The 14,257-nt window shown below is 48.9% G+C and overlaps 1 protein-coding gene across 1 annotated transcript in view; it reads left to right on the forward strand.

Moving 5' to 3' along the window:
- The first annotated feature begins 348 nt into the window (after window positions 1–348).
- The window catches only part of DIS3L2 (DIS3 like 3'-5' exoribonuclease 2), a 371,962-nt gene continuing 358,053 nt past the window's right edge, over window positions 349–14,257 (forward strand). Inside the window, exon 1 of the mRNA XM_058665113.1 lies at window positions 349–476. The gene's annotated coding sequence lies outside the window, so the exon portion shown is untranslated. The remainder of the gene's footprint in view (window positions 477–14,257) is intronic.

A 14,257-nucleotide genomic window follows, 5' to 3' on the forward strand; every position in this document is an offset into this window, starting at 1 on the left:
TCTCTGGGCAGGCCACACTGAACTTTTTATGGGTTATCTCCAACTGGGTCAACTCTCTAACCTCAAACACTATTTCCTCCTGCTTTGAGTTTTCTCCCTCCGTTTCTGGGGAGCTTCCCTCATTGCCAGGCTCAGCTACCAGCCCTGAGTCACCCATCTCGGCACTGGCAGAGCTGCCATGCTGCTTGGCCCTGAGCAGGTGTCCAACAACGAGGGCTGAGTCGAAGGGACTAGCGTGCCGACTTGATCGCATAAACGCGGCCAGGGCCGGGGCGTGGAGGAGGCCAGGCACGCCCCAGGTTTACTCCTGCCCCGCGCCGGTCCGTCCGCGCCCGCCGCGCACTCAACCCGTCGCGCTTTCGCTCTTGGCCCCACCCGGCCGCCGTGGCGCTCTCGAACGCTGCGCCCGTGACCCGGAAGAGCATTCTCCTTAGCAACTGCGGGACCGCAGCGGCGCCGGCCTCCCGGGAACCACGGTGAGGCCCTCCTTGCCCCGTCCCCCCACCCCGGTCCGCTCGCCCCGATTGCGACCCGCCTGGCAGGCTGGCCCCCAGGGCTCCGCGGCGCCGGCTGCCTCCCCGGGGCTGGGGCTGTGAGGTCCTGCATCTTCGGGGTCGCTCCCTGGCCCACCCACGCCCCACAGTGGGACCCGCCGACCCCCGGCTCCCCACGTCCCCGGGGCAGGACCGCGTGGCCACAAGCAAGGCACGCGTGGGCCGAGGCGGCGCCGCCTCGCCAGGCTGGGGTTCCTGGGGCGCCTGGTCCCAGCCCGGTGCCCGGGGCTGGACAGCACCGCGTCCACACTGTCGGCTTGGCTGGCTCTTTTGCCCTAGGAGAGACTCCTTTCCAGGGAGCGAGCCTGCCCGCTGCGAGGGAGTGTGTGAGTGTGGTGGTGGTGGGTGTTATCTCAGTTACTCTGTCCATCTTCCCAACCCCCGGGACGATCTCAGGGGACATTGACAACCCCGAAGGAAGTAGGAGCAACTGCTGCCTCTACCCTCCATTGGGTAACTCCACAGCCTTGGCTCTGGACACTCTCCCTCCATTGATTGTGTGGCAGTGCCAGGGAGAACACCTGTTAGCCCAGTGGGAACAGAGCCGCTCACCTGGAGCGGAGCGGAACCCAGAGATGAGGGAGCTACAGCGGGCAGGCCATTGTTTAGGACGAAGCTGCAGGTTCTGCTCCCCTGCCCCATCTGTGGTTCATGTCTGGTCCATGACTGTCCGTCAAGCACCTGCGATGTTTCATGCAGTTGAAAGAGATCTAGACCGTACATTGCTGCATAATTTGGAAAGGAAGGCAGTGGCACCTGTTGAAGCGCAGACTGTGCGCTGTACACAGGAAGCATTGCAGTCGGTCAGGAGGGTGAACCGGCCCCAGTGCTGGACTTTTCAGTTACTTGGTTCTACGGGGGCAGTTTGTGTTTGTAGTGGGGGCAGTGAGAGCGTGTCTTAAGTGATTCCTCTCTTTATGTTTTAAACTCAAGGGTTTGGAGTCCTGAAGTCCTGTTTAAAGCTCCAGGATGCTTTGAGGTTTTGCAAACACTGGGTACAAATTTCTCAAAAAGGAGAAAAGGAGGCGTTGCTGTTTGGCAGTTCTTTTTGCTTCTGTAGTTGTTCTCAGGTTTAGATGAAGTAGTGTAGTTGGAAATTAGTTTCTATTTCATCCTTTGAAATGTCTTGTGAAAGATTGCCCTTTGTGTTTTTGGTGTTTCTAGATGTTTCCCATGTGGCAGTTTCTGTGGGGAAATGGCGCACACAGTAGTCACTGAGCGGCTAGTAATTGCTTGGTCTTTGGGCTGTGCACCTGCGTGTATGGTCAAGTCTACTCCAGTCAGCAGAAAGAAGGGCCGGGGCGAGTTGGTGAGACATCTGCATCTACTATTTTCTTTTTTCCTTCTTGGTTTAATAAGGATTTTAGATTCAATTGCTTTCAATAATAGGGAACTTCTTGAGTTTTTTTTTTTTAAACTTTTGTAGGGTTGTCATTTGTTTATTCATTTGTTCAACAGCTCTGTGAGTGTTTATTGGTACCAGGTGCTGTGGTTGGCATTGGAGGGAGGGTCCTGGTTCTCAGCAGGTGATGTTCAGATAATCATGTGATTATAAAACTGTGGACGGGTACGTGTCTTAGGGGAGCCATGGAAGTGACATTGGAAAGGAAGGATGCTCCAGTCGGAGCCAGTAGCAGGGTCCAGAGAGAGGGCCAGGGACTTCATTCGGGAGATGGAGGGAGTGACAGAGTCAGGATGGGGGTCAGGGGCCAGGGCCTCGGGAGGCAGAAGGAAGAGTTTTTCTTTATCATCTGAGTGAGAGAAGCATCTGGGGTTTTTCTTGGGAACATGGGCTGGATTTTGCATAGGGATGAAGAGTTGGATTGTGTTTGTGTAACTTGGTTTGTGTTTCTACTGTTGCATAGCGTCTGTTGGTTTCTGAGCCTGTTTCTTTAGTGTGTTCCCTCATGTTGTGTTATATTGCAGTTGGAGACCCTTCAATGTCCTGCTAGCGAGATGTGTCTTTATTTTTTTGTAGAAAAGGTTTTAGGGATTGGGCTTGGTCATTAGGATATAGTTGATTTTAAGTGTGTTCTTATCAGTGTGACAACTAGCGTGCTACTTTCGGTGACTTTGCCTCTTTTTCTCCATTTTAAAATTGTGTTTAAAAAACTAACCATGGGAGGGTCTAGTATAGTAGCCTAGTGGCTGAAGTTTTCATCTTGCATGCACCCAGATCCCATAAGGATGCTGGTTCATATCCCAGCTGCTCTATTTCCCATCCAGTTTCCTGCTTGTGGAAAAAGCAGTGGAGGAAGGCCCAAAGCCTTGGGACCCTGTACCTGCATGGGAGATCTGGAGGAGGCTCCTGGTTCCTCGCTTCAGATCAGCTCACTTCCGGCAGTTGTGGCCACTTGGGGAGTAATTCAGCAGACAGAAGGTCTTCCTGTCTCGCCTCCTCTCTTTATATGTGACTTTACACTATAAATAAGTAAATCTTGGAAAAAAAAATCTAACCACAGGCCCAGCACAATGACTCAATTGGCCAATCTTCCACCTGAAAGTGCTGGATTCCCAGCTAGATGCTTGTTCATGTCCTGGTTGCTCCATTTCCCATCCAGCTCTCTGCTTATGGCCTGGGGAAGCAATAGAGGATGACGCAAAGCCTTGGGACAAATTTACAGAGAGAAGGAAAGGCAGAGAAAAAGATTTTCCATCTGGTGGTTCACTCCTCAAATGGCCTTAATGGCTGGAGCTGAGCCGATCTGAAGCCAGGAGACAGGAGCTTCTTTGAGGTCTCCCATATGGGTGCGGGGCCCCAAGGACTCCTCTGCTGCATTCCTAGGCCACAAGCAGGAAGCTGGATGGGAAGTGAAGAAGCTGGGACTTGAACTAGCGCCCATTTGGGATCAGAGTCCTTGCAGGAGGAGGATTAACCTGTTGAGCCACTATACTAGCCCCCAAATCTACCAGTTGTTAAAGACATGACTCCTCTCCCGGGCTTTGGTCCCACAGGGGAAGAGACCTTCACAATCACTGTGTTCTGGTGTAGATCAGACCCCTGAGTACTGCACGCGTGTCAGTGATTTGTCAGAGGACAGACAGGCAATGAGTTGGGGTCTCTGGGACCACCTCTTGGGCCTTTGCTGCTGGCCCTTGCTTGTGATTGGCAGCTGCAGGTGGAACGCAGGAGTGATGGCCCTGTCCTCGTAGCACCATCCCGGGCAGCAGTGTGTGCTCAGGGAGTCTGTGGCGTTTCATCTTTGGGAGTTTCACCGCCGAGAAGGCTGCTGCATCTGAACACTAGAACGTCCTGGGTTTCAGGCACCTGCTGTACAGCTGGGAAGTCTTTTCCTTTTGTGTTCAGACTTGGACTGTCCTGTTTTGTACCTAATGCCTTTTTTAGTGCATGTGTTTGTTCATATCACATGTTCTTAGCTTTCCTTGAAATTCTGTTGAAAATCCAGTGGAAAAAATATCAGAACCAAATATCCTGGTGCATCATCCTGGTGCATCATCCTAGTGCATCGTCCTAGTGCATCGTCCTGGTGCATCATCCTGGTGCATCATCCTGGTGCATCATGCTAGTGCATCGTCCTAGTGCATCGTCCTGGTGCATCGTCCTGGTGCATCCTCCTGGTGCATCATCCTGGTGCATCGTCCTGGTGCATCGTCCTGGTGCATCCTCCTGGTGCATCATCCTGGTGCATCGTCCTGGTGCATCGTCCTGGTGCATCCTCCTGGTGCATCATCCTGGTGCATCATGCTAGTGCATCGTCCTAGTGCATCGTCCTGGTGCATCGTCCTGGTGCATCATCCTGGTGCATCGTCCTGGTGCATCGTCCTGGTGCGTAGTCCTGGTGCATCGTCCTGGTGCATCATCCTAGTGCATCGTCCTGGTGCATCATCCTAGTGCATCATCCTGGTGCATCATCCTGGTGCATCATCCTTGTCAGGTTGGTTGATTTTGAGGGAAAGATTTGTGCTTCTGAGAATGAGATTGATATGTTTTATCCATTGGTTCCTTCCCCAGGTGGCCAAATCCAGGTCCCCCAAGTGCTTGGGCCATCTTCCTCTGCTTTCCCAGGCTGTTAGCAGAAAGCTGAATTGGAAGTGGAACAGTCAGGACTAGAAGCAGCACACATAGGTTATTATTCAGCTATAATAAGAAAGGTTGAAATTCTGTTATTTGCTGCTCAGTGGTTGGAACTGGAGGACATCCAGTTAATACTGCTATGGTATCAATGGTTTTATGACTACGTTAAAGTTTGTATGAGTGAAGTTGAACATCTTTTCATTTGAATTATTTATAGACCTTGCCTAGTTTTCCACTGGACCATGGCCTTATTACGTTTTATTTATTGTATTGTATTGTATTGTATTGTTGTTGACAATCTTTACATAGTTAATTGCAGTTAAAAAAAAAGGTTCAAGGGGATAGGGAAGTGGGTAATACTATTATGTCCATATTGTTTCCATCATGTATCTGAGGTAAAGGGGGATATTGAGGGAGAAGCCCCACCCAGTTTCCCGCCCACCCCAAGTCCCAGATGTGGGGCATGCTCTGAGATCCTTGCTCAAGTGGTTTTAATAGTTCTCCAGTTATGAATCGCTGCCAGTTTCGCTCGATGGGGTCGTCCACTGATTGATATGGTCCATCATAAAGTCTCCGTTTGCCCCATATTTCGCTGCCAACATATAGCTGAGATGAATGATTGACGTGTTCTGTCTTCTGTCTTTTCTTGGTTAGGATTCTGAGTCCAGCAGTTCGATTGGGGAGATCTCCAAAGAAACCTTGAGGTATTCCCAGACCAGATTCTTGTATGTTCTAGCAAGCACAGGGCCCTGCACAGCCCATCACCTCGATCAGCTGGTGGTTGCAATTGCTGGGTTGGTTCTGTTTTCAGTCCCAACTTGCACTGGAACTAATGGGTGTTGCAGTCCAGTCTGGTTCTGCGCAGTACATACTCGGCCCTCACATAAACCAGTGGGAGCTGCAGCCTAGTCGGGGCGACCCACAATAACCCGCATCAGGCCCATCCCCACCATGGTTTGCCAGTATGTGTAGCAGTAGACCAGTCTGTCCCTCATCCCATTTGGCTCTTGTCAATGGGTATTAAAGCTTAGTTCCATCTAACCAACTCAACCATCCAGCCCTCACGGATGTTGTTGAGTGCCTCTCTGTCTAGCCACCCCAGCCCCCGTCCTAGTTTTCATGCCCTCCCGTGGGAGTAGTGACCCAGGAAGGGGGAACCCACTTTTTCTCTCCCAGGTCTCTCTCAGTCCCAGTTTATGCACTCTTTAGGTGGTTCTGTGATTTGACTTGACAGAATTAGTCCCCAGTGCCAGCTTCTGCCAGCTGATGCTGCGGCCAAGCCCAAACATCCCTCACCCGCTCTAATTTATACTTGCACCCACAGGAATAATCAGCCCAGCCTGGCTTTTCCCTGATCTAGTCCACATGAGACGCACAGGTGTTGCAGCCTTGCTTAGTCTGGTCTGTCCCCATCCCAGCCCACGCTCTCCAGTGGGAGTAGCTGTCCGGCGAGGGGACCAGCCCCTTAATATCCCTGCCAGTTCTGTCCCTCCTTTCCTGGATCTCACGTGTGCTGGTTGGGTGCTGCAGTCAAATTCAGTACAGGCAACCTCACCCTGGCATTCCATAATGTGTACTGGTTTTGTCGCAACCAAACCTGGCTCGACCCACACTCTGTTCTGGTGTTTGGATTTGCCAGTGTATGACATGAACTGATTCAGCCTGGTCTGCCCCTGACCCATGCCAATGTGTGCCAGTGGGAAACTTTCCAAGGCCTATTCTGGGCTGTTTCCTATCATGCTTCTTGCGCTTACCTGCAGGGACTGTGTCCTGCCAGAGGAGTTGCCCAGGCTCCTCCATCAGAACCCCTCCCAATGCCAGATTTTGCACATACCAGGGGGTCCTTGAGCCAGCCCTACTCAGTTTACCTCCTGTGCTAGCAGGAACAGTGGCTTTTCCTGGCTGGCTTTCACCCCATTCTGGTTCTTGTTGTTGGATGTTTCAGCCCAGCCATGGCTCGTCCATACCCACATACAGCTCACACATGGCTCAGTAGGGGCTTGAGACCCAGCCTAGTCAGTCCCACATCTACCCTGGTCCTCCATGACACCAGTTGGTGTTGGGGTCTGAACTGGCCTGGTGCATCAAATCCCAGCCCACACTAGTGCCTCGGATGACTGCAGCTGTTTCCCAGATAGAACGCAGCCCCCATTCCAGCACACACACCCCTTGGTGGGAACCTCAACCTTGTATTTCCGCAAGGTTGGGCCCACACAACCCCATAGAGTCTACCCCCAGACCAAGTTCTCTCGCGTGCTGGATACAGTCTTGACACTGCCAAATGTGACCACTCCACCACTCCACCAACAGTTGGGTAATGGTACCCATCACTGCCAAAGAGGCCCCCATCCATAGTATTGGTGTGGGCTGGTGTGTGACGATCAGTGATGTTCTAGGCAAACAGGCCATTTCTGTATTCTGAATTGGGTTGGTGTATCTGACTAACCGTAATTGTCTCCTGGGTACTTCCCTCCAAACCACCAGGTCTCTGTCCCCACGCATGCCTAAACCTTCCATGACCCTGTCACTGGGAATCACCCAAGATTCACTACTCACCTACACTAAAATTGGATTTAGTCATGGGTGTCCCCAGGCAGCAAACATATCTTAAAAAACCCCAGAGCAGGCTGCCGGGCGGCCAGCAGGCAAAGCCTGGCACCTGGTGAGGCCAAGGACTCGTTCACTGCCTTGCAGCAGTGTCTTTGGCGTGAGCCCCCAGCATTGGGTCTGACCTGGCAGGGGCACCCCCCACAGCTGCCACACTGTGAAGAGCGGCACTTGCCCCCAAACCCAAGGCCCGAACCCCTCCCAAACTCACCTAGCCGCAAGATATTAGCAGCTGGGCGGAACTAGGAATTTTAACCCAGTTCCCAAGTTCCCTCATGGCGCACTTACCCTGAGGAAAGAGCTCTCTTGGGTCCTGGGTGAGGCCGAGGACTCGTTCACTGCCTTGTGGCAGTGTCTTTGGCGTGAGCCCCCAGCATTGGGTCCAACCCGGCAGGGGCACCCCCCACAGCCGCCACACTGTGAGGAGCAGCACTTGCCCCCAAACCCAAGGCCCGAACCCATTTTATTTGTTAAACTCTGTTTAGCAAAGTCATTAAATCTGAGTGTAACATAAAATATTATCTCAAAAATATTGTTGAAAAGGAATAAACTTCTGTACATGAAACTTTGAAGTGGACAGTAATCACTGTGTGAAACATTTGCTTTATAATGAGGGTGAAAATGTAGACCACTGTAACAAAAATATTGTACAATTTTTTGACTTTGCGGTGTGCCCTTTTTAGTGCCAATGTTTAAGACACAATAGCGTCCAGTTGAGCAAGAGATTGCACATGTGATTCCTAAAATATCTAGTACATTTTTTTTTAGGAAGGTTTTAAATGATTCTGTTGTGGAATTCAGCCTCAGTGAAACAAACTCCCGAGATCTTAGCAGGAGCAGTTGTATTGCGAGGCAAGAGCGTCAGCGCCGTGTAGCGTCATAGGTCGTGCCTCGTAGTGCATTATCAGCTGTTGCTGTGTTCGTCCTAATGATTCCAAGTACTTGATAGCAGTTTTAAAATCCTTCCCTCAGTTCTTTCTCCAGTCTTCCCACTTCTTTTCCAGTCACTTCAGAGACCTGTTCAACATCACTTTGTCCTGCCTGTCATTCTCTTGTCTCATTCGTAGTTTGCTGTATTTTATCTGGTTTGTTAGGAGCCATTGTGTTGGCTTCAGTTTTATGTTTTATTTTGTTTATTTATTTATTTTTTGTTCTTTTGAGCAAAGAGATTTGAGTGTCTTCCCATTTCTGCCAGCACTTCATTCAGTGATCAAACACAACTTTCGTTACAGGAATAAGATGAATGTGTTCATTAAGTAGTTCCAAAAACACGTGAAAGGCAGTGAAAGATTGTTTCTGATGTAACGGGTCCATCTTAAACGCTGAGTGCGCTGGGACGAAGCCCCAATAAAGCAGTCCCGTCAGCATTCGGGGCAGGGCAGCACTGTGAGCGCTGGCAGCTGTGTTGGCGGGAAGGTCCGCAGAGCACATCCTCACCTTCACCTAGGCCACTCAGAGCCTAGGCCCGCTGGCGCTTTCCTGCAGACTGCACACCACGTGGGGTATCTTGATGGCCACGACGTTGACGGGCAGCAGCCTCGTTTGCTGGCCTCGTATCCCTGCTCTGTTCAGAGCCTGTGTGTTAGCTTTCCTGGGCAGCTGTGAACTTGCCAAGAGCTGCCTCCAGTCAGGCTCCTGGAGTAAAGTTGGACATTTTACTGTTCTTTGAAAATATCTTCCAGAGCTGCTGGCAGTTTTGCTGTGAACTCAGCAGGTGATGAATCTTTGTCACCCAGTTTGACCTTGGTCAAACTTACTGGTTTTTTTTTTTTTTTTTAGATTTATTTTTATTGGAAAGTCAGATTAAAGAGAGAAGGAGATACAGAGAAAAAGATCTGCCATCTGCTGGTTCACTCCACAAGTGGCTGCAGTGGCCAGAGCTGAGCTGATCCGAAGCCAGGAGCCAGGAGCCTCCTCCAGATCTTCCACACAGGTGCAGGGTTCCAACGATTTGGGTCACCCTCGACTGCTTTCCCAGGCCATGGGCAGGGAGCTGGAAGGGAAGTAGAGCAGCTGGGATACAAACAGGCACCCATATGGGATCTGGATGCATGCAAGATGTGGACTCTACTAGGCTACTGTGCCAGGCCCAACTTTACTTTTTTTGTTTCCAAATTGTTATTTGAAAGGCAGATTTACAGAGAGAGAGAGAAAGAGAGAGAGAGAGAGAGAGAAAGAGATCTTCCATCCATTGGTTTACTCCCCAAATGGCCACAATAGCTTGAGCTGAGCCGACTTGAAGCCAGAAGTTTCCTCTGAGTTTCCTGTGTAGGTGCAGGGTCTCAAAGACTTCAGCCTTGTTAGCTGCTTTCCCAGGCCACAGCAGGGAAATGGTTTGGAAGTGGAGCAGCCAGGACAGGAAATGGTGCCCATATGGGATGCTGGCACTTGAAGGTAGAGGATTAGCCTGCCATGGTGCTGGCCTCACATACCTACTGTTTTCTAGAGTTGGTGGCACAACATAACTGACATGTAAAAAGTTGGCTTGCTAATTTGTTGTGCAAACCAACAATGTCACTGAATCACCATTTAACTGAAAGTTTATTTTTTCTGTTTGTATTGTGGGAGCCTTTCCCGCCATCATCAGCCTTTTGTGACCATTTTTGCATCAGAATGTCTGAACTTGCTCTCCTGGTGGTCTCCTCGCATCCATCAAAGCTGACAGAGGCAGACTCTCTGCAGTTTGAGGACACTGAGCGTGACAGTGGTGACAGGTGACTGCAGGGGGTTTTCTGCATAGGATGGGCCCTTTGCAGTACTGTCCAAAGATGCTGCTGTGGCTCCTGCAGGAGACCCCCTCAGCCTCCAGCGCTGCAGCTGTGGGACTCGGGCACTTTGGAGTCAGCGCTGCCGCCTTGGGCAGGAAGGCTGGCTGGTGCTGGAGATGATGCTGGGCGGAGAGAGTGCCAGCCCCTTGTCCCCAGGAGGGCTCCTCTTCTACAGGAGAGTGGGGCGATGCCACTGGGTCAGAGATGGTGCTGGCTTCTCCACCCGCCAGCCCCTTGTCCCCAGGAGGGCTCCTGTCCCTTTGGAGAGGGGGCCTTCTCTCAGTTGCTATCTTTTGTCCCAGTCCAACTTCTTTTGATTCCTTTCTTGTCCCCCAATAACAGGCTTCCTGTTACTCAGTGTGAATAATTCAGGTATGAATAACATACAGACAAGCGACGGGATTTGTGCTGGCAGGGAGGGCCTTCCATGGGTGCAAAGTACAGTGAGAAAGTCTCATGATACCACGCAGGGGAAGGGAAGAGGAAGGCTAGCGTTTATGGAAGGTCTTGTGCCTGGGTAGATCTTATAATGCCAGTGATTTAACTCTTACCACAAAAGCTTTTGAAACCAGAGACTACGTAAGCCTTATTTTACAAGCGTTAGAAACAAAGTGTGGATCTACATCTGTCTGATTCTACAACCTGCTGCCTCATGTTGTCTCCCTAAATTCATTTCTGATTGCAGTGTTTGTATCTCACTGTATATGGCTATGAAAATGGCAGCATAAACATCACAGGAGAGATGAGGAAGATGAGTAATGAAGTAGGCTGCTAAAGCAGGAAGTTACCTGTTCCCGAGGATTAGAAAATACTTCAAAGGAAGGAAAGTAATTGTTGGACCTCAGAATACCTGAACAGAAGGCAGGAAATTATGTAATGCAAACTGAAGAAGTGTTGTTAGGTGCCTCTTTAGAACTCCTCTAATGAGAGGGGTTGTTTCATTCTCTCCTTAGACTTGGTAAAGAGAGCAGGTGTACAGTGCTTGTCTGAGTACTGAGGGATCAGGTGTGAGAGCAGGTGTGCAGTGCTTGTCTGGGTACTGAGGGATCAGGGGTAAGAGCAGGTGTGCAGTGCTTGTCTGAGTCGTGAGGGATCAGGGGTGAGAGCAGGTGTGCAGTGCTTTTCTGGGTACTGAGGGATCAGGGGTGAGAGCAGGTGTGCAGTGCTTGTCTGGGTACTGAGGGATCGGGGTGAGAGCAGGTGTGCAGTGCTTGTCTGGGTACTGAGAGATCAGGGGTGAGAGCAGGTGTGCAGTGTTTGTCTGGGTACTGAGGGATCAGGGGTGAGAGCAGGTGTGCAGTGCTTGTCTGAGTCGTGAGGGATCAGGGGTGAGAGCACGTGTGCAGTGCTTGTCTGGGTACTGAGGGATCAGGGGTGAGAGCAGGTGTGCAGTGCTTGTCTGAGTCGTGAGGGATCAGGAGTGAGAGCAGGTGTGCAGTGCTTGTCTGGGTACTGAGGGATCAGGGGTGAGAGCAGGTGTGCAGTGCTTTTCTGGGTACTGAGGGATCAGGGGTGAGAGCAGGTGTGCAGTGCTTGTCTGAGTCGTGAGGGATCAGGGGTGAGAGCAGGTGTGCAGTGCTTTTCTGGGTACTGAGGGATCGGGGTGAGAGCAGGTGTGCAGTGCTTGTCTGAGTCGTGAGGGATCGGGGTGAGAGCAGGTGTGCAGTGCTTGTCTGGGTACTGAGGGATCAGGGTAAGAGCAGGTGTGCAGTGCTTGTCTGGGTACTGAGGGATCAGGGGTGAGAGCAGGTGTGCAGTGCTTGTCTGGGTACTGAGGGATCAGGGTGAGAGCAGGTGTGCAGTGCTTGTCCGGGTACTGAGGGAGTTGGACCAGGCATTCTGTTGTTGAATGCAGGAATCCCAGTCAGCCGGCTGAGCTGGACTGCTGTGCCTGCTCCTTAAGTTTCTAATCTAAGTCCAATTTATATATTTTTAGAAAGCCTTTGTGGCTTTAATAAATTTTTCCCTAACTGATGTTACATTCTATATTCTGCTTTTCTGTTTAGATCTGTGGTCCAGGTTGAGTTGATTGTTCTGTTTTAGATGGTGGAAGATGGCGATCCAAGTTCATTTAAAAAAAATATTCAATATAGTTGTTCTAACACTGTTTGTTAAAAAGATGACTTCACTAACCTGCCGTTATGTCTAGATTAGTAGTCCATGAATATGAAGGTGGTTGTATCTCTGGGCTCTTGTGTTTTTGTACTTTCCGTGTGATCACTTGATGTCAGCACAGCACTAACTTGGTTATCGTAGCTTGTGTTAGTTGAAATCAGGTAGTAGAAGTTCTCCAATGTTTCTGTTCTTTTCTAAGTTGCTTTTGATTCTTTAAGTCTTTCATTTCTGTATTAATTTTAGAATTGTCTTTGTTGTCTTCATGTAAAGTCTGCTTAGGATTTGATGGGAACTGTGTTGCACCTATAGGTTAATTTGGGGAAAACCACGCTCTTAGCAGTGTCGAGACTTTTAACCCATGATCACACTGTATTTTCCATTTGTTTAGATATCCTCTTCATTTGTCTCAGTGATATTTTGGAGACAAATTTTGTAATCTTTTGTCATAGTTATCCCTAAGTGTGTTTAATGTTTCTGGATACAATTGAAATTTTTCTTAAATGTATATTTCTGATTATTTGTTTTTGATCTATAGAACTATGATTTGTGTACATCGACCTCTGTCAATCTGGATAACTCAATTAGTGTTTTTTGTAGTTTTTAATAGTTTTTATTTTTTCCCCATATAAAGATTGTGCTCTGTGATTATTACGTTCTGTTTCTTCCTTTCTATTATTTTATTTCTTTTTCTTACCTTATTGCACTGACTCTGGTTACTCCATTGTGAGTAGAAGCAATGGAAGTGGCTGTGTTTGTCTTGTTCCTGATTAGGAGGAAGTGTTCAGTCTTAGGGCGCTCTTGCTTTCCTGACATCACCAACGATGGCACAGACGGCTGGGCGTTACGGGACCTGCGGTCAGTGCTGGGTGCGGAGTGTGGTTTACAGTCGTGCTCGGTTGTAACCTGCCTTCCGATGAAGTGATCGCTGTGGATCTTTTGCATATGCTTTTATCAGTGAGGAAGTTTTCTTCTGTTACTGATTTCTTGATATTTCTTTTTTTTTAAAAAAAGATTTATTTATTTTTTATTACAAAGTCAGATATACAGAGAGGAGGAGAGACAGAGAGGAAGATCTTCCGTCCAATGATTCGCTCCCCAAGTGAGTGCAACGGCCGGTGTTGTGCCGATCTGAAGCCAGGAGCCAGGAACTTCCTCCAGGCCTCCCATGCTGGTGCAGGGTCTCAAGGCTTTGGGCCATCCTAGACTGTTTTCCCAGTCCACAAGCAGGAAGCTGAATGGGAAACAGGGCTGCTGGGATTAGAATTGGCACCCATGTGGGATACCGGAGCGTGCAAGGTGAAGACTTTAGCTGCTAGGCTATCGCGCCGGGCCCTGTCTTTGTTCTTAATCCGCTTTTATCGCTTTGAAATACTGTAGCCTTGTTCCAATTACATATAACATCCCAAGTGCACATTGTTATTACTATTTATAAGGTTATCGTTTAAATTGTGAGGATGGACACTTTGTGTTTGCCCAGGAAGATAGTTACTTTTTCCTGGTGTTCTTTATTCCTTTGTGTAAATTCGTGTTTGTGTCTCCTGTTGTTGCTTTCTGTCCTGAAGTCTTCGTTGAATGATAATCACAGTGCCGATGATCGCTTCAGCTTTCACGCGTCTAAAAATGTTTGTGTTTTGCCTGGAAAACTTTTTCATGTCTTTGTTGTTGAAAGGTGTATTTGTTGTGTAAAGAATTGTGGACTTCTTTTTTTTCCCATCAATGTTACAAAATTGTTGTTCCACTGTCTTCTATGTCACTTGCTTTTGGCAAGAAACCTGCAAACATCCTTATCTCTGTTTCTTTGTATTTGATGCATTTTGGGGGGTCTGGATGCTTGTTTAGATTTTTTCCTTTAAGCTGATTTTATCAACTTTATTTGTTGTATCCACTGCAGGTTTTTTTTTTTTTTGTGGTTGTATCATTGAATTCCTTGTTTTTATGGTTTTACAGTTTTATCAAATTTGGAAAAAAATTTGGCTATCATTTCTTCCAGTATTTTTTCTTGCCCTGCCCCTCTCTTCTGTAGATCCTAGTTGCACATATAAGTATATTAGACTGCTTGAACTCCCCTAGAGCTTACTGGTATTCTCTGTTCTTTCTTTAAAAATTTGTTTCATTTTGGGCAAGTTCTGCTATATGTTCAAGTTCACTACTTTTTTTTTCTTCCACAATGTCTAATC

Source organism: Ochotona princeps, chromosome 5, assembly GCF_030435755.1.
Source record: "Ochotona princeps isolate mOchPri1 chromosome 5, mOchPri1.hap1, whole genome shotgun sequence".
NCBI lineage: Eukaryota > Metazoa > Chordata > Mammalia > Lagomorpha > Ochotonidae > Ochotona > Ochotona princeps.